Source organism: Pleurodeles waltl, chromosome 7, assembly GCF_031143425.1.
Source record: "Pleurodeles waltl isolate 20211129_DDA chromosome 7, aPleWal1.hap1.20221129, whole genome shotgun sequence".
NCBI lineage: Eukaryota > Metazoa > Chordata > Amphibia > Caudata > Salamandridae > Pleurodeles > Pleurodeles waltl.
In genome coordinates, this window is record NC_090446.1 from 559,591,031 (window position 1) to 559,612,762 (window position 21,732).

At 45.4% G+C, this 21,732-nt stretch overlaps 1 protein-coding gene and 1 pseudogene across 3 annotated transcripts in view; both read left to right on the forward strand.

The window, feature by feature from the left end:
• Positions 1 to 21,732, forward strand: part of TEP1 (telomerase associated protein 1) — a 1,055,001-nt gene that overhangs the window by 444,660 nt on the left and 588,609 nt on the right. The gene's annotated exons all lie outside the window — the stretch shown is intronic.
• LOC138247555 (5S ribosomal RNA) lies at positions 2,716 to 2,824 on the forward strand (annotated as a pseudogene).

Here is a 21,732-nt window from a genome sequence, read left to right on the forward strand (position 1 = left end):
CTTGACTGTCTTCACCTGATATAGTTGGCCCTCCCCGCAGAATATGAGCCTGAATGGATGCCCCCAGCCATACAAGACACTGTGAGATCGAAGATGGTCTGTGATGGGTTTGAACTGCGCTGTTGGAGTGTGAGTAGGGATATGTCTTGAAATAAATTTAGTGTATGGCCTCTGAACTGGATTATTGTTTGCCTCTTGCCTGATGGAGAATGTGTTCTTTAATCAGGAAATTGTGAACACACACTAAAATGTATGGTGGCCTAGATTCAGCTCCACCTGTGCGATCAGCTCTATTTACATGATCTAAAAGGATATATCTATTATCCTCACATCCTAGGATCTGTCTGAAAAGAGTTGTGATGTATTCTCCAATGTCCTCTCCTTCAGCTCCAGTGGGAGCACCCTGGACTCGGATTTTGTGGTGACGGGAGCAATTTTCAAGATCTTCGGACAATATCTGCAGCTGGTCCTGCTGTTCCTGTAGTCACAAGATTTCTTGACATAGCTGTTCAACATCCTTGTCTCTCGCTATCTCGTTATCTTCCAGGACAGAGACCAATTTCCATATTGAGGTGAGGTCTGAGCGAAGATCACTCATTTCCTGGGAAAGGTCTTTCCTAAGGTCCTGGAGATCCATCTTTAAAGAGTCAAACAGGGACTTGAGAAAGCCCCTCATGACTGGGGCCAGCTCTTTGTCACATCTTCCCTCGTTGTTGATTTGCAGCGAGGGCTGGGGGTGGGTTGTCTGTAGTTATGTGTTGCGCTGGTGTGGATCCAGTCAGCATCTCCCGCTCCTTTTTATGTTTCGAGGTGGCCATGGTCCAAGAAGTAGGAGGTGTTGCCCAGTTTTAATTTCGGTTCAGACTTTGTCCTCCAGCAGCCCACTCTGGAGGAAAAGTGGGCCCACTAATCCGTCGCCCTCCGCAGTGGTCCAAGTCGTTGTGATATGGCTTAAAGTCCGTGCAGGGGGGTGGTCTCACCCGTATGAGGTATCGCCAGTCTCGAGATACCTCCCTCACTCCCAGCATGCTCAGGAGACCCAGGAAAATCTGGCCCTTTGGGTCAAAAGAGAGTTCATGTTATAATGGGTCACCTGTGATCCTGGCAGAAGCAGGCCGGCGGGGTGTGGCAAAGTTGGCACCATCCAGAGTGCACCGTTTCCCGGCAGGATCTCCTACCATAGGTGTATCCAAATAGCGGCAGGGGAGATTCAGGTGGAGGCTGATGTGTTTTCAGGACTGAGACCAAGGGAGCAACTTCGGTGATCACCCTCCAGGGCGACCTTTCCTTAGTTGGCCAACATAGCACCAGGGGGGTCCATCCACGAGTGGCGAAGCACCTGTCAGGTCACTCTGTGGGATTTGCACGGCAGTCCCAGGAGGGCCCCCCCTCTAGGTCACCATGCTGTGTCTTCCGACGTCGCACTGGCCCGGCATCGCCTTCTGTCCCACACATCTACATACCCCGGGGCTCAGACAGTTCCAACGCCAAACATGATGCTCTTCTCGCCTCTCTGATGATGCCCCAAGGGCCCTGCCCTGCTCCATGGCCTGCCTGCAGCACAGGAGTCGCTGCTCTTTAGGACCAGGCCCAGGACCGGACCTGCCCCGGGGCCCAACCAGGCCCAGCGCCAAGCGCAGTTCTCAGGGGTGGCGAGGGGGCACCACAATGCCTGCCGCTCTCACCTCTTTGACGGAGCCCCCAGGGCCCAGCTCAAGTCCTCCAATGTTTCCTGCAGCGCAGGGGCTATGATTGCGCCGGCCTGGACCCAGAATGGGGCCTGCCTAAGCCCCTGCTGCCTACTGGCACAAGGGCAGGCCGATCCGAGGCCCGGCGCATCACCATGGGACGCGACAGGCCCACGAGGCCCTGGGGCGTCCTCCTCACTCCTTACGGCCCCCTGGCCCAGACTAACACCAGGCCGCGGGTCAGGCAACCCACGCAGGGAGGACCCAGCAACCAATCAGCTCCGGAGCTCAGGCCCGGTGACCCGCAGTCCACTCATCGGGGGGAACCGATGTTTGCCTGGCCGGCCGGGTCTCCAGAACGTCGCTTGCGGCTCTCCCCCCACCCTCAGCCACGGCCGGCCCTCCTCCTCCTCTTCTCCCCAGGAGTGGTGTGTTCCCATGGGCTCAGTAACCCGCTTTGCAGGTGGCGAAATCAGTCCCCTGCCGTCCTCCACACCTCATGCCGGTCGTGCCACAAGGCGGGTGCAATTAACTATGTAACCGGGTCGATGTCATGCAAAGCGCTCGACTTCTGCCAAGCGAGATTGCGCTGCGAAAAAAGCTAAAAAGTAGTCCACAAACCGGACGGAAAACAGTGAGCCTCGCATGTTTTCCGTACTTGGTCACTGCGCTCGAGGAGGGCTAACCACCGGAAAAGGCATGACGTATGCATGCCTTCCACTAATGAAAGCTAGCAGATTTTGAAAGGCAAGCCCACGAACCAATGAAAGACACTGACGTGACATGGGTGGGGCTCCGAGCCCTTTGCTAACTACTAATGCGTCTTGCAAGCGAAACGCATGCGCAGGCGCATGCGACGTAGGCTCAACCCTAAAAATGGTGTTCCATGTGTGTTGGGGCATTAGGCCTCCGGCAGTGAGCGCATGTCCGACTTCCCAAGGGAAGCCTGTGCAGGTGAGATTAAGAGCAGCAGGCTCCAGGTGGTGGGCTTGGTGAGCAGAAGAGAGCTGAAACTGCAGCTTTTCCTGCCTACGGTCATACCACCCTGAATGCGCCCGATCTCGGAAACTAAGCAGGGTCGGGCCTGGTTAGTACTTGGATGGGAGACCGCCTGGGAATACCAGGTGCTGTAGGCATTTTGCCTCTCGCAGACACTAGGTGTTGCACATCTTAGCTCAATTACACAGCTTCCTCGCTAATTACATTTTCCACTTTTTATTTCCTGCACTCTTTTTTTTCCTGTCTTAAAAAAAGAAATAAAAAATAACAGCAATAACACTAAAATACACACTTTCTAAAAGAAAACTTACAATTATTCTGCACTTTACACTCGGCCCAAACATTTGCTCCACGACGGGCAAAGGGATCCCTAGCTAAGGCTTTGCTTTCTTGCGGTAAGCATATGCGTGAGGTCTTAAGACCAGATCTCACTTCTTGTGATGTCATTTCCTGTCAGGTCATGGGTTGTGATGCCACTACCTGTGATTCCAGGTGCGATTTCACACGCCGTGGTGTCATGTGCTGTGATGTCACTTGCATAGTGTCTAACTTGGTCAGTCCCACCACTTATTTTCTTTAAGACTTGTGCCATGAATAAGCCTTAGCCCCCAAGAAATAGTGCTTGAGCCCACTATTGGCAACCAAATGGAAAAGGATCAGCACAGCGTGTCGGAAATGTGATAAAAGGATGATTATATATTTGGTGTGGAAGAGTTAAATGAGTTGCAGACACTAGTGTAACAGAGTCCAGAAGCAGAGCATTCCAGAAACAGGGAATAAAAAGAGGAAAGGTGCGTACAATTTGAGTTGTTGTAAAAGCATTCCAAAGCATTTTGTGGCATTTCATGGCACTGTAACAGGTGTCATTAACTCAGCAATCCATTTATCGACCACAGAAAGAATGGGTGAGCAGGGCGTGTGCAAAATAAAACCTGTTCAACATAGGAAAACATCCCAGCAGAGAGCACATTACTCGCTGTTGCGTCCTAAGCATTAAACTACAGACCTCTTTTTTTTCAGTTTCACTTGTATTGTAAGAAAGGGCATTATTATGCATGTTGTTTGAGAAAGGATTCCATGATGAAATATCTTATTTTTCCAACAACTCCTAAATACTTTCTGTGGCACCCTGGTTTGACAAAAGTAAAGAAAAGACTGGCCACCCTCTGCCTGTAAGGCATGGCGAATATGTTGCAGATGGCACTTACAGAGTGACAGAGCCTCTCCATTAAGTGAAAAAAGTGCAAGAAGAGGTAAGTCATTGGCTTGCCTTCCCGTTTATTTCTGGATTTGTTAAGGTAGTGTAGAAGAGATATTTCTCCCGGCCAGAGTGAACGGAGGTGTCGCCACTCAGTGGGATAAAGAAGAGGGAACTCCTGCATAGCAGCAACTAATCGTCCTTGGGAGGGAAGAATGAACGCTGCTGTTCAGAAGCATCGTCTCCCCTGGTGACTCCTCGGTGTCATGTCCTAAGGAGGGGTCCAAGGAGGTGCAGCATATGCTGTGTCAGGTGTGGGTTGTCCATTGTAATTGAGTGCGTGAGAGGGGCCGTCTGATAGTCGTGCTAGGTTGGGGAGGAGCGGCTGCAGCCTGTGAAGATGAGAGAATCGGACGTAACCTAGAGCATTTTACACAACAGGTCACGCATTTGCTCAAGTTAGAGCTAGTCCCGTTGTAAACTCCTAACTGGACTTTTCTTGCCACACAAATGAAAAGAAAAAAAATACACAGCACGATCGTGCTGCGTTTGTTTTTTCATTTGTGTGGCAAGAAAAGTCCAGTTAGGAGTTTACAAAACTGGGGGTGGGGTAATGCAATGCTCTGGTGTTTGCTCGAGTTAGAGCTCCTAGCGTTATAAATTACTGAGTGGACTTTTCTTGCCACACAGACTGAAAATAAAGACAGCGAGGGCGAGCTGGCCCTGGAAAACCCCCCTCTGCTGTTGGTTTATGTTTACAGAGGGAGCTGGTGGGGAGGAGGGACTGAACAAGCACCCACAATGTTGAGGTGAAACAGGCAAATGCCCAAAAAAGTTCCTTACAGAAGAGATAAACAGAACATAGCGCAATTACACAGTACTTTGTGCTGTTCCCAAAGTGAAAAAAGGCAGGACAAAGAGGCAGAACTGCCCACTAACAAGCAAGGATTTGTGAAGGGCACTGCAACTAACAAATCAAAATGCTGGAACTCACTCTATTGTATACTTTAGTATACAGCAGGCCGAACGCTAACGCTCGACCTAAAAATAAAACAATTTCCAGAATCAAAACATTACTGATACTAATCAGTTACCTTCAATCTCCCACAAATCTACTCTCCCGCAGCGCAAGCATATCATTATGGTCCACCAGCGACCCAGGGGACTGATTGTGTTCATGTCTAACTTGTGGGGGTCTCTCAGCTTCAAATTAACTTCAAATCAACTGCCTCAGCTCTCAAAGTACCATCATCTTGTACGTGATCCCCGTCTGTTGAGAGTCTTTTTCTTCCACAATTGTCTGTGACTCCATCATTAGTGTCTCATTTTAATGCGAGCGCCAACCCTCTCCTGTGTTCTCTCGCCTAGCTCAAGCCACTCACACATTAGCAGGATCAGTAAAAAACTGTGATCCTCCATTGTGTACCACCCAGAGTTTCGCAGGGAACATCAGCATCTATTTTATCCCCATCTCTCTAAGCTTCTACCTCACTGCATTGAAGGACAAAGCTTTTTTATACGCTGTGTGTAATCAGGCAAGATATGGATCAGATGGTCATCCATTTTTTGGCCTCCCATTCTACATGCATGTTGCAAAACACTATCTCTGTCCTTTGAGGAGGCGTTGGTGCCAAAGCTCTATGGGCACAGCCTATAACAAAAAAATCAGATAACCCTTCCAGACTTTGGAAATTCTTGATCCATTGTTCTCTGAAACATTCTGGCCATTATTATGCACTGTCTGGAAATCCAGTAAACCTAAGGTTGTTCCTACTGGGTCTCCCTTCAGCATCCTTCAGTCTGTTATTCAGATGATAAGTTAGGTTGAAGCATAACATATCAAGGATTGCAGCTTGGTCATTTCTGTTAGACGGACAGTCATGGACTTTTCAGTAGCCAGCGATCTATAGCTAAACATGCGCTGATCAACACAGGAGATTTACTTCAATACATATGGCACCTTTTTGTTCTCGAGCATTAGGGCTGATTTACTAATGGCTGCATAGATCCAAGCTCCAGTAGATGTAGGAACTAACTACTTAACATTACCCCTTTCTTGGTCATTTGGTGTGTGTTTGCTCTGATTACCCTCATTATACTTGTCCATCTTGGTCTGCTAAGAGGACCTCAAAGCTCTATGTCTCTCCACTGTTGGCCTGATCCACAAGAATGCACTCCAGCGCACCCTGTCCCTGCCCTACTGCTCAGTGGCCGGAGTTCCCAATCCAGTGTCTCACTCTAAGCATTAGGCAGGCAAGGAGGTACTGGTATTGTGCTCAGTTTTTACCTCCCCCCTGGGATAGTATTCTTATACCATTAGAGATTGCTAGTGAGGCACAGTGTCACTATCTGCACTGCTCCCCACCTGCACATCAAGTCGCAAATTCTGGAGTAACAGTTCTCAGGCAAAAGCGGATATGCACTCACTGCATAAACAAACACAAATCTGTGCAAGGAGCCGGATGAGTGGGCGCATTCCTCCACATCAATTTAGTCCCAATGTGTATGCCTCCAGGGCCCCACTCCGAGACACAGGATAAAGGCAGTTGCAGTCATCAGCGGACCCCTACAGCTCCCCACTGGGAAGCGAAATGCTGCCACGAGGGCTCAGACCAGACGGAAGTTGTGAGTGGGGTCCTCTTGGATCAAGGGACGTTATCTCTGGGGCCACTCCTCGCCTAGACCTCAAATGGAGTCAAATCCCCCCTAGTGCAGTCAGGAATGATATTGGCCGCCTCCCCATCATCAGGTCTTCTCCAAGTCTGTGACTTTCTCCCTCCAGATTCTGAAAATTGCAATCCTTCCTACTTTACAGCAGTGGGACAGTTGTGCAAGGTCACAAAAGACAGTATCTAGTCAGCTACCGGACTCAGCCAGGGCCTCTCACTTACAGGATTGAGCAGCACTCATCATTCACAGGCAGTGACGTCTCAAGGCTTCAGAGGCCTCAGGGTTGCCATTCTGCATATTTGGGCCCACACCACCTTAGCTCTCAAGTCCTCGGATCGCATTTGTCAGGGCCACTGGATCCCGTAATCTTCCTCGCATCTTAGGCATCATGCTCACCTTGAGAAGAGGAGGCCAAAGCAAGGCCACCAAAGATGACTTTCTCAACGCTGCCTCGTCTCGGGCTACTTCGGTCTTTTGTCTGCCAGTTCTTCCAAAGGGTCGGGCAACCAAATGAAGGATTTTTTTGGTGCAGCACATCACTAAACTTTTTAACTGTCTTTGACTCCAAAGTCGGAAGGATGCCAAAGGATTTTGTTGAGGCTGAACAGAGCCTTTGACTATCACATACCGTCTGCCATCTTAGCAGTCCACAACCTCAAAGAACCTAAGTTTAGGCATAATATGCACCAAACAGAGTGTTACTCCTGGTAAGTAACTTATTAATTGCAACACATTTAACCATTAAATGTCTGAAACTTTAGGGGGGCGCTAGTGTGCTCAAGGCAAGATAGCTGCGCGTTAGTGCAGCTCTGCTGGCTAGGACCTTTAATCCGCCAAATATCGAGAAATCTGGCATGCATCTGCCCTCACAGCAGACTATACCATGTGTGGGAGACCTCTTTGGGCATGTTTTTCATCCGAACAAGGCAAATGGTGACACAGAACCTGTATACGACCAAATGGCGGTCCAAGCAGTGCTTCCGTAACAAGGCCTAAGATGGCGGCTGCAAACCTGCGGAGCCTGGAAGTTGTGCTCCCTTTAAGATCCTGCCACACAGCACTAGGGAGGAGAAAGATGCCTTTAGTGTCAGTTTTATTAGATCAAGTAAAGAATGCTAGAATCTACACCAAATTGGACCTGCGAGGAGCATATCATTTGATTCGAGTGACTTCAGGGGATGAATGGAAAACCGCTTTTCGGACTCGATACGGATTATTTGAATATCAAGTGATGCCTTATGGGTTATGCAATGCTCCCGCTGCCTTCCAGTATTTCGTTAATGATATATTACGAGAATTCCTCGACCGGATTGCCGTGGTTTATATAGATTACATTTTAATCTTTTCCGACAATCTACAGGAGCACATTTCCCATGTTCGATCCATCCTCACAAGGTTGCAAGAAAACCTTCTCTATGTAAAATTGGAGAAGTGTGCATTTCATGTGGAACGAGTTTAGTTCTTAGGATTCATTTTGTCACCAGAAGGAGTTAGTATGGATCCTGCCAAGATAAAGACAGTGCAACATTGGCCTTCTCTATGCAATGTCAAAGAGATCCAGAGTTTCTTGGGGTTCGCTAATTTTTATCGAAGATTCATATCCAATTTTTCTCAAACAGTTACACCCATTACTCGATTGATGAAGAAAGGAGTGAAGTTTAAGTGGACAAAAGAAGCTGAAAATGCTTTTAATTTTTTGAAGAATTCCTTTGTCTCAGCTCCAATCTTGCTCCACCCCAATCCAGATGAGCCATATTATGTGGAGGCAGATGCTTCAGATGTTGCCATAGGAGGTATCCTTTCCCAGCGTCATAAAGATACAGGACAATTACATCCAGTGGCCTATTTCTCTCGAAAATTAACACCACCAGAGATAAATTATTCAATTGCAGATAAGGAGCTATTGGCAGTCAAAGAAACTTTTCGTGAGTGGAGGCATTACATTTTGGGAGCTAAGCATAAAGTGACCGTTTACACGGACCACCGAAATTTACAGTTTTTAAAATCAGCTCGAACTCTAACAGCTAGACAACTGCGTTGGTCCCTATATTTTGCAGACTTTGATTTTGTTATCACTTTCAGACCAGGAAAAGTAAATGGGAATGGCCCCACGACACCCGTTCCCGTCATCCTGTTTTTACCGCCAGGACCAGGATGGCGGGAAGGGGGTCGGAATCCCCATGGCGGTGCTGCGAGCAGCGCCGCCGTGGAGGATTCTTTGGGGCAGGGGTAAACCGGCGGGAAACCGCTGGTTGCCCTTTTCTGACCGCGGCTTTACCGCCGTGGTCAGAATTGCCCCTGAAGCACCGCCAGCCTGTTGGCGGTGCTTCCTCCGTCCCCGGCCCTGGCGGTCCATGACCGCCAGGGTCGGAATGACCCCCTATGTGTCAACTTGTGACAAATGTCAAAGAGGGAAATCAAATAGAACAGCTTCACAAGGTCTGTTAAGACCTTTGCCCACTGCACCCCATGCCTGGCATACTGTTACTATGGATCTTATAGTGGACCTCCCTAGTATCCAAGGTTTTAACACTATCCTAGTTTTTGTAGACACTTTCACTAAAATGGCGCATTTCATTCCTTTGAAAGAAATCCCTCGAGCCCCACAGGTTGCACAGTTGTTTACACAACACATAGTACGCGCCCATGGTATCCCAAAAATTCTAGTTTCAGACTGGGGGTCCCAATTTGTTTCTCGCTTTTGAAAGGCCTTTAGTAAAAGATTAGGAATTGATTCTCGTTACTCTACCAGTTACCATCCTGAAACCGATGGGCAAACAGAGAGAGTGAATCAAGAGTTAGAACAGTATTTAAGACTCAATTTATTCGATAAAGAGAAGGAATGGCCCGAGTTGATGTGGGCAGCTGAATTTGCTTACAATAATGCTGTTCATTCCACCACTGGGTTCACCCCCTTTTATCTGAACCATGGTAGACATCCTAATGTAATGTTGGGTAAAGAAGATGATTCAGTGCCTGCAGTAGAAGAGATGGTGAGGGATTTTCAGACCACGTTAGTTAGGGCTAGAAAAAACATCATTCAAGCAAAAGACTGATATAAGACTCAGGCTGATAGAAAAAGAAGAGAGAGCCCCATTTATTCGAAAGGAGACAAAGTTTGGTTATCCACTCGTCATTTACATCTCAAAGGAAATCGCAAATTTCAGCCACGATTTATAGGCCCATTCAAAGTTGACAAGATGATCAATCCAGTGGCAGTTAAATTGCAGTTGCCAGCTCATCTAAAGATACGTCCTGTTTTCCATGTCTCCTTGTTAAAGAACAGTCCTCCAAATGTACGTCAAAACTCCCCTCCAATTCCTATCCAGATTAGCTCTGCAGAAGAGTATGAGGTCAATCAAATCTTAGATTCCAAACTCCATAATGGCCAGCTTTATTATCTAATTGATTGGAAAGATTATGGTCCAGAGGAACGATCCTGGGAGCCGCACGAGTATGTACATGCTTCAAGATTAGTGAGAAACTTTCATAGAACCTACCCAAGCAAACCTAAATTGGAGAACTGTTCCTTGAGGGGGAGTACTGTCATGACAACACAAACTTGCCAAGTCAAATCAAAGAAGTGCATGAGAAAAGCAAAGAGATATCCTCAGTGGAGACAGCAAAGCCCAAACTGGAAGAAGGTTTGCAGAGTAATCTTGCGCTTATTTCAAAGGAAGAATCAAGAAGAGAAGATCCAAGATGGCCGCTGTGAGTCCTGAAGGTTAGTTACAGTTCTAGTCTTGCAATCGGTTGGTTGCTAGGTTACGAGCTCTCCAGCTGGAAGCCTTGCACTTCAACTGAGGTGTGACAGGAATCAGCTGTGTGGAGAGAGAGCGCGCTTCAGAACAGAAACTCCTGTGAGGTAAAATTACATTTGAAGATTATATTACAGAAAACGGATAAATATTGTCAAGGTTTATTCGAAGAGTTTGATAGTAGACCGTTCCCGTGGAAGTCAGCAAGGCTACAGAGTTAATGTATGAATTAACCTTATGTTTACAAGGTTCTTGTTTAAGATATTAAATTCAAAGAAAAAACAAACTTTAAAAGAGCAAGTATCTACAAATGTCAAGGTTATAAACGAAGGCCAAGTTTAAAGGAGAAACGAACTGTTAACAAAAAAGCATTTACAAATTCAATGGTAATAAACCAAAATAGAGTTTAAAAGAGAAACAAACTTAAATAAACAAGCATTTACAACTACAAATTATCGACAGATGTCGAAGTAAGGAAGGAGAAACTAACTGTAATAAACAAGCATTTACAAATACAAGTTATCAACAAATGTCGAAGTAAGAAAGGAGAAACGAACTTTAATAAACAAGCATTTACAAATACAAGTATTGACAGAAGTCACAATAAGACAGGAGAAATTAAATAAGATCAGCTGATTTGAAGAACGCATTATCACCAACTATATATATATATATATATATAGCAACATAAAACCAATCTCTAACAAAGGTTGAGAAGTTCTTCCAGAATCAGTAATAAGCATTTTTTAAAGAAGAGCTATCATTTATAGAGAGAAGCAAGGCTACAGAGAACTCAGGGTGAGTGAAGAAATAATAGAATTAAAGAGAATTAAGTGTTGAGAGTAGAAAGTGAAAAAACTGATGTTGTATGTCCCTAGTAATTGCGACTGTGACTCTTGCAGGTGCTGTATCCAATCTTAGATGTGAAGAGGCAGACTGAGTACTGGCGTTCATCATCTCTATGGCAGTCTCTCTACCATCCCATTCCCCTTTCCCCCTCCGGGGTACTCAGCACAAAGGATTAATATTCGTTGTGAGTAGCTCGGGTCAGGACTGAGGAGTTATCTTCTGCTTCTGAGGAAATCGAATTGAAGTATCCTGACAGTAGGTTTGGAGGCGTACTTGGGTGTGGAGCCCTACACAAATCACCAGCCCTATTTGCACTGGACCCTCCCATTGTTCGTACCAAGGGCCTGGGGGCGGGAGTCACATCTGAGAAGCGACCCCAAAGATATCCGGACTACATACCACAAACTCCTTACCCATTGTTAAGAACCGCTTCCTGCTGCAGTGACGCTGCTGAGCTGAGTCCCATCCTTATGTCCCTCCTGCTGTGGCCTGTGCTGTGCTATCATGATGTGGGAAGGCTGACACACATCAGCCTTAGTTTATGTTCAATACCCGGCACCTCACTAAATCTCAACCTGATTCCACCTCCCTGAAATTGAGCGGGATCTGGTACCCCAGGGAGCAACTACACTTGAAATCACGCTAATGGCCACGCAACAAAGCCTGCACTCAATAGATGGCAAAATTGACAACCTTAATATTTGCATGGACCACATGGTGGTTAAGCTGGATAAACAGAACCCAAGAATAACAGAAGCGGAGCAATGCATCTCCACCACAGAAGATTATTTGAAGCCAATATCCTCAAGGTTCCTCAATATTGAAAAAGTCCTTGCAGTGATCCAGACCAAGAACCAAGACCTTGAAGGACGATAAGGCCAGAACAACCTACTGATCACAGGTGTACGATAATCCACCAATAAGCAAAATGGAACACTATATAGAGACTATGCTTGGTGGCATCTTTAGTGCGGAGAACCGGTCAGCCATGCTGATGGTGGAGCGGGTGCACAGATCACTAGCAGATCGTCCCCCTCCAGGAGGCTCCTCATTTACTGGGACCCATGTGGTTCTCCACCTTGTGTGAGAAAAAAAGACCATACAATACCAAGGCAATGATATAGCATTCTTTACTGACTTTAAAGTGACACTCCTTCACATAAAAAAGAAACTGCAGCAGTTGGAGATCCCATATGTCATGCTGTACCCAGCCCAGCTACGAATTGAAAATGGAGGGTCACACAAAATGCTGGCAACACAAAAAGTGGCATTTGACCCTCTCTTCAAAATGTCATAAGCAGCCAAGATCGAATCATGATGACCTGGACGACTAAAGGGATGCACCACTCTGTCTTTGACTTGTACACCACACGCATGCAGCCAGAGGCCTGTCCTCACTCTTTGCCAAGGGAACACCACCCTTCCTGAGACACAATGTCTGCAGGTAACAACCAGATCCCATATTGCAAAACTGCTCTGGTGATCTGCGCAAACAACGGCAGGACTGCTTGAGTAACATGAACTGCTGTGCGACTATGAGGCATAGTGGGCCTGCTGCCACAGCAAGGTACTTGGCCCTTTTCATGAGGACACTTTCTACAGCCAACAGTATATTATTTCCTAGCCATGTCCACCCACTGGGAAGTTATTGGTGCCTCTAACCCCTCCCTCCCCATGGGACCACCCTTTTTTTCCACTGTCACACGGTGTGGACTGGTGTGCACTGTGCTATAGTTTCTAGTGACATATGTCAGAAGTTGTTGTTTAGGTATGATGATGTGTTTAGCATGATTGGGATGCTGAAGTGGGTGGGAGGATTCGATTTGAAGTTGATTTTTCACCACTGTACTGCCAACCATAGTATGCATGGAGCATGTCCTTGGGCACTCAGTGCAGGGAAATTGTTGAACAGGTCCTACCTGACCCGTCATGACTCTTAACAGGAGGCGCATCACACTGTTGACATGGAATGTGCGTGGGCTGAACAATCTGTGGAAAACTAGGCATGTGTTAGCATACTTACATGCACCATGTTAAAATTGCCCCACTGCAAGAGATGCACCTCACTAGACACACTGTTGGGGGTATCGGGACATGCTGGGTGAGCACTTGAGTAGCTCTTCCTCATACTCCTTTGGGGGTTTACTGTCGCTACAGACAGGAGTAGTGTTCACAGTCAGACACAGACCACTATGGACAATGGGTGGTGATTCAGGGTACTTTCTGTGATATGCAAGACAGTTGACTACCTGTGGGCCTAATATAGATGATCCCGACTTCCGTTTGCGAGTCTGTGCTCACCCACACATGTTGCAACCTGCAGTAGTTCTTTGGGAAGAGATCTAAATGCGTACTTAGACCTGATACATTACCGATCCGTCACTGGGGACTGGCAGGGGAAGCACTCTGCCCGGGTTACACAAGAGGGAGTGGAAGACATTGGACTGGTGGATACATGGCAGCTTCACCACTCTGCTAACCATGAGGGTACATTCAATTCCTCTGTCAAGGTACATGTTGACGGTTAGACTATTGGTTGTTATCGTGAGAGGTTAGCCACTGGGCGATGGAGATGCAGAACATGCCCAGCACACTATTGGATTATGTGCCGATGCCCGCTCATGTCCCTGCACCGATCACCTGGATGTTCCGTCCCGCAGCCCTACTTGATTCAGTATTTAGGGAAGACCTATGTGAGGCAATCTTATAATATTTTGAACACAAAAAGGGCTCTGTTGAGGGGGCGGGCACTGTGTGGGAGGTCGTTAAGGGCACCATCTGAGGGTTCTGCATTGGCGCACAAGTGGGAGTCCTAAAATTATGCCACATGTTTACAGGTGATAGAACAAACCAGTTGGAAGTTTGAAGTAGATTACGAAAGGGTGCACAACCCTCATGTTTTAGCTGCTATCAGAGACCAGGAAACAGAGTACAAAGAGGAGGCTGCATGGGAGGTACATAATCTCACTAAAAGACATGTGGCATGTACCTACGGGGAAAGGTGCCATCCGGGTCATAGACCAGGAAACAGAGTACAAAGAGGAGGCTGCATGGGAGGTACATAATCTCACTAAAAGACATGTGGCATGTACCTACGGGGAAAGGTGCCATCCGGGTCATAGACTGACAGCCAAGTTGACAGAACCCAGGACACACACATTGCAACCATAACAACCTCAGATGGAACGCTTAGCCGTGACACCCAGACTCCCCTGGCAACGTTCATGGATTATTACACACTCTTCTATGACACGCCCACCTTGGCCTCAGAAACCGAAATCACTGACTGTCTAGCTGATCTAGCTTTTGCATTGGCTTTCGCCGGAACAGCGAGAATATTTAGTGCAACCCATCACAGTAGCCCAAGTGCAGGAGGCAATCCATACTCTTCCTAACTGCAAAGCCCCAGGGGTGGATGGCATCCTTGCTGAATTCTATAAGGTGTTTGCTGGGATCCTGGCACAGATCCTGGCACAGCACCTCCACGCTGTATATCTGGAGGCTTATATGTAACATATTACCCCTGTCCCCAGGGAAGCCCTCATCATTCACTCTCCTTAAGCCGGACAAATCACCAGACAAGCGCAAATCTTATAGACCACTATCCTTATTAAACACAGATGCCAACATACTGTCCAACATTCTGGCCCTTAGACTCCAACTGCTAATCTAGAATGTGACATTACCGGATGATTCCGGATTCATACCCACCCGGTCAACAACACACAATATACGCACCCTGTTTGCAGCATTGCAATACTTGGTCCCTTTCATGCAGGCTCCAGTTGTCCTACTGGATGCTGCCAAAGCCTTTGATTCAGTAGAATGGCCATATATGTTTACTGTGCTATACTACATGGGAATCTCCCAAAATTTCCTCCAGGAAGTACGCCTGCTCTGCGCTAGCCCAATTGCTTGAGTGCAAGTCAAAAACCACTCATCTGGGCCAGCCCACATATTCAGGGGCACACAGCAGGTTGCCCACTTTCCCCAATTTTATTTACCTTGGTCCTGGAACCTCTGGCATGTGTGATTTGGCAGACATAGGCTGCGACTGCGCCGCAGTTTTCTCAACGCCCACTCGCTATATAGTTGTATACCAATGATATTGTGCTATACATCCGTGATCCGCACATCTGCTTAGAGCAAGTCATATGGGAATATATCCAATAGTAATGATACTTGGGACTAAGTATCAACTGGTTGAAATCCACTATTGTTCCTTTAACCACATCCACACTACCACACCAGCTGGACTTCCCACTAGAATGGAGCACCGAGCCAGTTAAATACCTCAGAGTATGGTTACACAGGGATCCAGAATTAGTGATTTGCAGCAACTATGGGACTGCCATCTCAAAGCTAAAAGAACAAATCACAACATCTATGGGCTTGCCTCTGGTTGCTGCTTTCTGGCTGACAGGGTGGCAATAATGAAAATGTTAATTCTATCCAAGTTCCTTTATCTCTTCACAAACATCCCCATCATACTGACACAACACTTCTTTAATACTCTTACATTACACTTGACCACCTTGGTCTGGGCGGGCAAACAATTCGGAATCAGCCGGGACACGCTTACGCCTTCATAGAAGCTGGGAGGATTCGAAGCACTGGACCTATACCTGTACTACAATTGCGCTCAGGTGCACTTTGCTCACTATTGATTTCGCCCTTCCTTGTACATGCCCATTTCGCTTTAGAAAGCGATGATGCTCATGCCATCCCGTTTGCTGCAATCCTACCCCCACAGAAGGCTGGAGATCCTGCGCGTGGAGATCAGTACTATCAGCTGCACTACAAGGGCTTGGAGGGCACTAGGTACCAGAGCGATGAAGCTTCCCTGTATGCCCTGGCGCTCCTCTTAGGAGTTCAGTTACTTCAGTTACTCATGAAAAAGGGGCCCTCGCAATATTGATGGCACACAGAATGAACACAATGGGAGACATTGCTATATGTATATGGTACACATCAAATAAAAAAGTGGTCAGTTTTCTTGTCCTTTATTCTTTGGATCTTGATTTCCAGTCGTAAGTCCCAATCATCACTTGCCACTTGCTGCCAACACGCGTTTCGTCCGGGGTGTACCCCGGGACTTCATCTGGGCTGCAATTACATAAAACTGTCCATTCATTTTCAAAAACATGATAAGCACCCAATTACACCTCTTGTGCAAAGAGTGGGATACTGATATTGTTAATAATTCATACCATTCAGCCCAATAAAAAGGTGCCATAATAATATTATACAAACAAATCATATAATAGTGACCCACATAAAGTGAAAAGTGAATAGATAAAAAAACCTTATAAACCGTCAGTGTTTAAAATGCACACATGTAAAGATATTTACTCCAAATTGTGTTCACTCATAAAGTATTATTAATCGTGCAGGCATACACGTGTGCAGTCCTGTCGATAATGCTATAACCAGTGGGTAAGAAAGTCATCCCTTCACCATATTGGAGTACCTATAACTTCTTTCCAATTATTTCTCCATATGTTTTCTTAATATTCTATTATGTCCGGTTTTTGTTCTTTCCTCCGTATTCCAACCAATGTGGGACTCTATCCTCTGTGAATTAACCATATTGGTAAATTGCCCTTGTTGCACTACCATTAAATGCTTTTTTTATTTTCACTTTTCCCCAAGAGTTGTGTCAATAGCAGTGTGAACCCCAGTGCCTCATCAACACATTTAATAGTCTTGGGTGTCCACGAGTATCACCCCTATGCTATGAATCTTGCCAAATGAATCCACACTATATATTCACAAAAGTGAACCCCAATATCTAATTGTTCCAGTGTCAATAGACAAAATATTGGTGTTCCAAGCCCCGCGATTTCATAAAGCATGCCACATTGTATACGGTATGTAAATCGCCGCGTGCCTAACAAATTTCCGACCCACTGATGAATAGCCCACATTAAAACATCATGGTTTCTATGGGACCCCAAACATTTATAGATGCTAAACCTAACGTTAAGTTTGAAAGTTAGGGCGAATTCCCCTCACCTGATTCTGGCGTTTTGTTGTTGTCGCGAGTACGCTCCTTGGACTAATCGCTAGTCTGTTCTCTCTTTCACCTGATTAAATAGGGTTACTAGACACATAAATAGGACTATGAAATGTTCTTAGGGTCGCAATTAACGCATAACCTGCATTGAAGCACCACGGGGCCTGATATAGAACGTAATGTCAAATTTTAGTGTTGAAACGGTGTCCCCACATTTAAATACGGTGTCTAATTCATTCTGTGATAGTGCTTCCTGAACTATTCACTGGTCCATTCTTACTTATGACCCATTTTGTAATCAATATTTAGTGGTTATTAAGGTAAGACTAAGTAATGTTCCAAGAGTCACCATAATTGTTATGTCAGTAATGACATTGTCCATATATCGTGGGTCCTAGACGTTGCATGTTATTTACCCATGATGTAATTCTAGTTACTCGAAGTATGTGAGGTCATATATCTTTCGGATCCTACATGTATATGCATGCATGCATGTTAATTTTACATAGTCTATCCGATTTCACTTCATAGACTACAAACATCTAATAATTGTAATAACTATGAAACACTCTTTTCAGTTATTCTATAGTAAATATGCTAAATGTATCTAGTAATTTAACACTTCTATTTCATAATTAATGAACATTAACACTAAAAGTTGCTTGAATTCACACATATCAAATTAAACATAATTCCCCTATGTTCCCAAAAAATATTCAAGTTCCGAGTCAGTATTGAGACCCTTTTCCACTGCCTGCAATTTCATGATCCACAAAGACTACCTTCTCCTTAAATTAAGTTCTCTATTACTCCCTCTAGGGTCAACACATATATGCTCAATACCAAAGAATTTTATATTTCAAGTCATATTTTGTGTCTCACATGTTTTGAAATGTTGTACAATAGGGTACCTCTCATCCTCTTGTTGTATAGCCCTCAAGTGTTCCCCAATTCTGACTTTCAGGGGGCGAATCGTGCTTCCCACATATATGCGTTCACATTTGCATAGTATGATATAGACCACAAATGCCGTTCCACACGTAATATTTGATTTTATCTTGAGTTGGTGACCATCATGATCCATAAAATCCTTTTTTTCATGCCAGGCCCATTTACAGACCCCACATTGACCACATTTGAAAAAACCCTTACTCCGTTCTGTTAACCAGTTGTCTTTCTCCTCATAATTCGGATAGCTGGCACATAGAAAGTTTTTTAATGATCTCTAAGGTATGTTATTTCTGGCTTACTTGTAATACAGTCTGCTAGTGTCTCATCCTGCTTTAAGATATTCCAATGACGGTTCATTATTTTCCTCTACAAATTGGAAGATTCCGTATAGTCAGTGATCATTCTAATTCTGTCCTGATGGCTATTTTTGGTGACCCAAGAGAGTAAGGACTCATCCCTATATGCTTGTCTGACTTTTTGTGTGTCTCTCTCAATCACTTGAACTTGATAGGCTCTTTGTTCAAAGCGTTGACCCATGTCTTGTATACATGACTCCAAATCCTCTGTTCTGCTACAGTTAAGTCTTGCTCATATCATTTCCCCATAGGGGATTGCATGTATCTGATGTTTGGGATGAGCACTTGAGGCATGTAGTATAGCATTGCATGAGGTCAATTTCCTATATAATTTACTGTGGATTTTATTATCTAGAATAAACAGTTCCACATCCAGGAATTCTGTTCTGTCTTCACTGTATTGGTAGGTAAATTTAATATTAGCCTCATTTGTATTGAGGTAGATACAACATTCCTCTAATTGTGTTGTAGTGCCTGTCCATATCATGAGGCAATCATCTATATATCTCCCCCAATACAATAAGTGTGTCTGCCATTTTTCTGCCCCTGGTCCCCAGATCCATTTTAACTCGAACCATCCCATAAAGAGATTGGCATACGTGGGAGAGAACCCGGAGCCCATGGCTACTCCTTGCTTTTGTCTATACCATTTGTTATTGAATAAAAATACATTCTGATTCAAAATTAGATCAACCATTTCCAATATCATGTCTGTGTGTTTTAATAGGCTTGCCAACCTTCTATACATCATGTGTTTTAATGCTTGCATCCCCACTTCATGTTTAATGCTGGTATATAAAGCTACCACATCCAGGGTAACCAAAATCATACCATGCTCCCATTGTATATCATTTAACAGACTCAAAATATGTTTGTATCCTTGATATATGATGGCAAATTGTTCACTAGAAGTTGTAAAAAAGTATCTGCAAATTCTGATAATTTCTCCGTTGGACCTCCAATCCCAGAAACTGTTGGTCTGCATGGGGGAAAGTCAAGGTTCTTGTGTATTTTTGGAAACATGTATAAACAAGGGAATCTCGGTCTATCCACTCTCAAATATGTATACATTCATCATCATCTAACAGGCCCTGTTGTTGCCATACTTTTAATAAGTTATTAATCTTATTGGTTAAGTTCCTGATAGGATTCCATGTCAGGCTCTCATAACAGTCTTCGTCCCTTAGTTGTCTGTAAACCTCATTGTCATAATCCGCTTTATTCATTACCACAATATTACCATCCTTGTCTGCTTGTTTGATAATAATACATATGTCATTCTTTAACATTTTCAATGCCTGCCATTCACCCCTACTCAGGTTACTCCTTGCCATAAATCTTGTCCTTTTATTTAGCTGTTTGTCCAAATCATTATTCACTAATCTATAGAAAATCTCAATATTAGTGTCAGTCCCCATACTCGGTGTCCAATTAGATTTGGTTTTCAGACCACTCGTTTCATGTGGATCCAATATAATATTAATGTCCTTGAGTACCTTTGTTGTCATATTCGGAAGATCTTCATTGTCCGTGATAGATAGCAGAGCTGTGGTGTCATGTATATCTTGTATAGAAAGTTCACTCCTCATCACTCTCTCCCTCTTTGTTACTACCTCTTGTCCAACTTGTTGTCTTAGTTTGAAAAATCTCTTTAGTTTCAATCGTCTCGTAAGCTGGGGGTCGCGTAACTAGTTAGCACTGAGGAGTCTCATTCGTTATCCGAATGGGAGACACCTATCCCGGGGGGACATTCATTGAAGTGGGGGACTTACTGCAGACACAGAGACAGACCTTGCCCCATACCCTACACCGATCACAGGCTCCGGGCTGCCATGAGAACTTTATACCCCCAGTTTTCTGCTGAACCCCCGACTCTAGGCACACTCCAGACACTGATCATTAGCACCACAAGAGAGAAACTTGTCACAATCTTATATGGCACCTCCCAGAGGCATAGATAAGTGGAAGTACACAAAGCAATGGACAAGTGGAATGCAGTTCTGGATTTACCACTGAGCCCAGACAAGTGGAAATTGTGCTGTACACTAAAAGGCATATGTTAGAAAGTGGGTCTCTAGTTGGCCGAGGTATACAGCCTGTCCATGTAGGGACCACAATCCTATTTAGGGTAAGTCAGACATAAACTAAATTATCCTGTGCTCACCCTCTGGTAGCTTGGCACAGAGCAGGCAGGCTTAACGTAGAAGACAAAGTGAAAAGTATTTGTGCAGTAACTCGTACACTTACACAGTGAAAACACCACAAAAGTGCACCATGCCAGTTTAGAAAACTGCATACTCCTTATTTGAATAAAATAAGATCAAAACAATTAAGATCCGGTAAGCACAAGTTGAGATATCACTTTTGAAAGGTTTCAAAGAGTCTCAGTTCTTAAAAAACAGTGGTTGTATCCTTAAAACACACAGTACCTGGGATGAATCAAAAATAACGACGCACAGGGACAGGGGAGGAGGAGCTGCGGTGAAAAAAAGGGTGTTACATCGAATTTCAGGAGCGCAGCCTTGATTCCTCACTGCGATGCAGGGATATTTTGATGCCCAGGGACAATGCACGAAAATCCGTGACGTGCTGGTAGAAAGGAGCAGGTGCTGCATTGATCCGGTAGGCGATGCAGTGATTTTTCAGCCGCGAGGCAGGCACTGCATCGGTTTTCCAGCCGCAAGGCCGGTGCTGCATTGTTCCGGTCAGCGGTGTGGCAATTTTTTCCAGCTGTAATGCAGGTAGTACGTCAGTTTCTGCAGGTGTTGCATCTATTTTCCGATGCACGAGGATTTCCTGGAAGAGGTAATGTCTTTGTCGGCCCTGAGATTTCGGAAACAGGAGGCAAGCTCAATCCAAGCCCTTGGAGAGCACTTTAGGAGGAAGGCAAACTCCTTCCAGCAGAGTCAGGAGCAGCAGGCAGCAGGGAAACAAACAGGAAAGCAGTCCTTCAGCAAAGCAGTCCAGATGAGTCCTTTGGGCAGCCAGGAAATCCCTCTGACAGAGTCCAGGTGTAGGTTCTAAAGTGTTGGATTGGGTAGGGTCAGAGATCCAGTATATATACCCAAACGTGCCTTTGAAGTGGGTGAAACTTCAAAGAGTGATTTTGAAGTGCACAAGTTCCCCTAATAACCCAGCCCTGTCTGCCAGGCTCCCTGTGGGGGGGCCGGAGGGGGGGTAGCAGTACTTTGTGTGGGCCAGGCACTGGCCTTTGAAGTATAAGAGAGAGTCCCGCCACCCTTCCCAC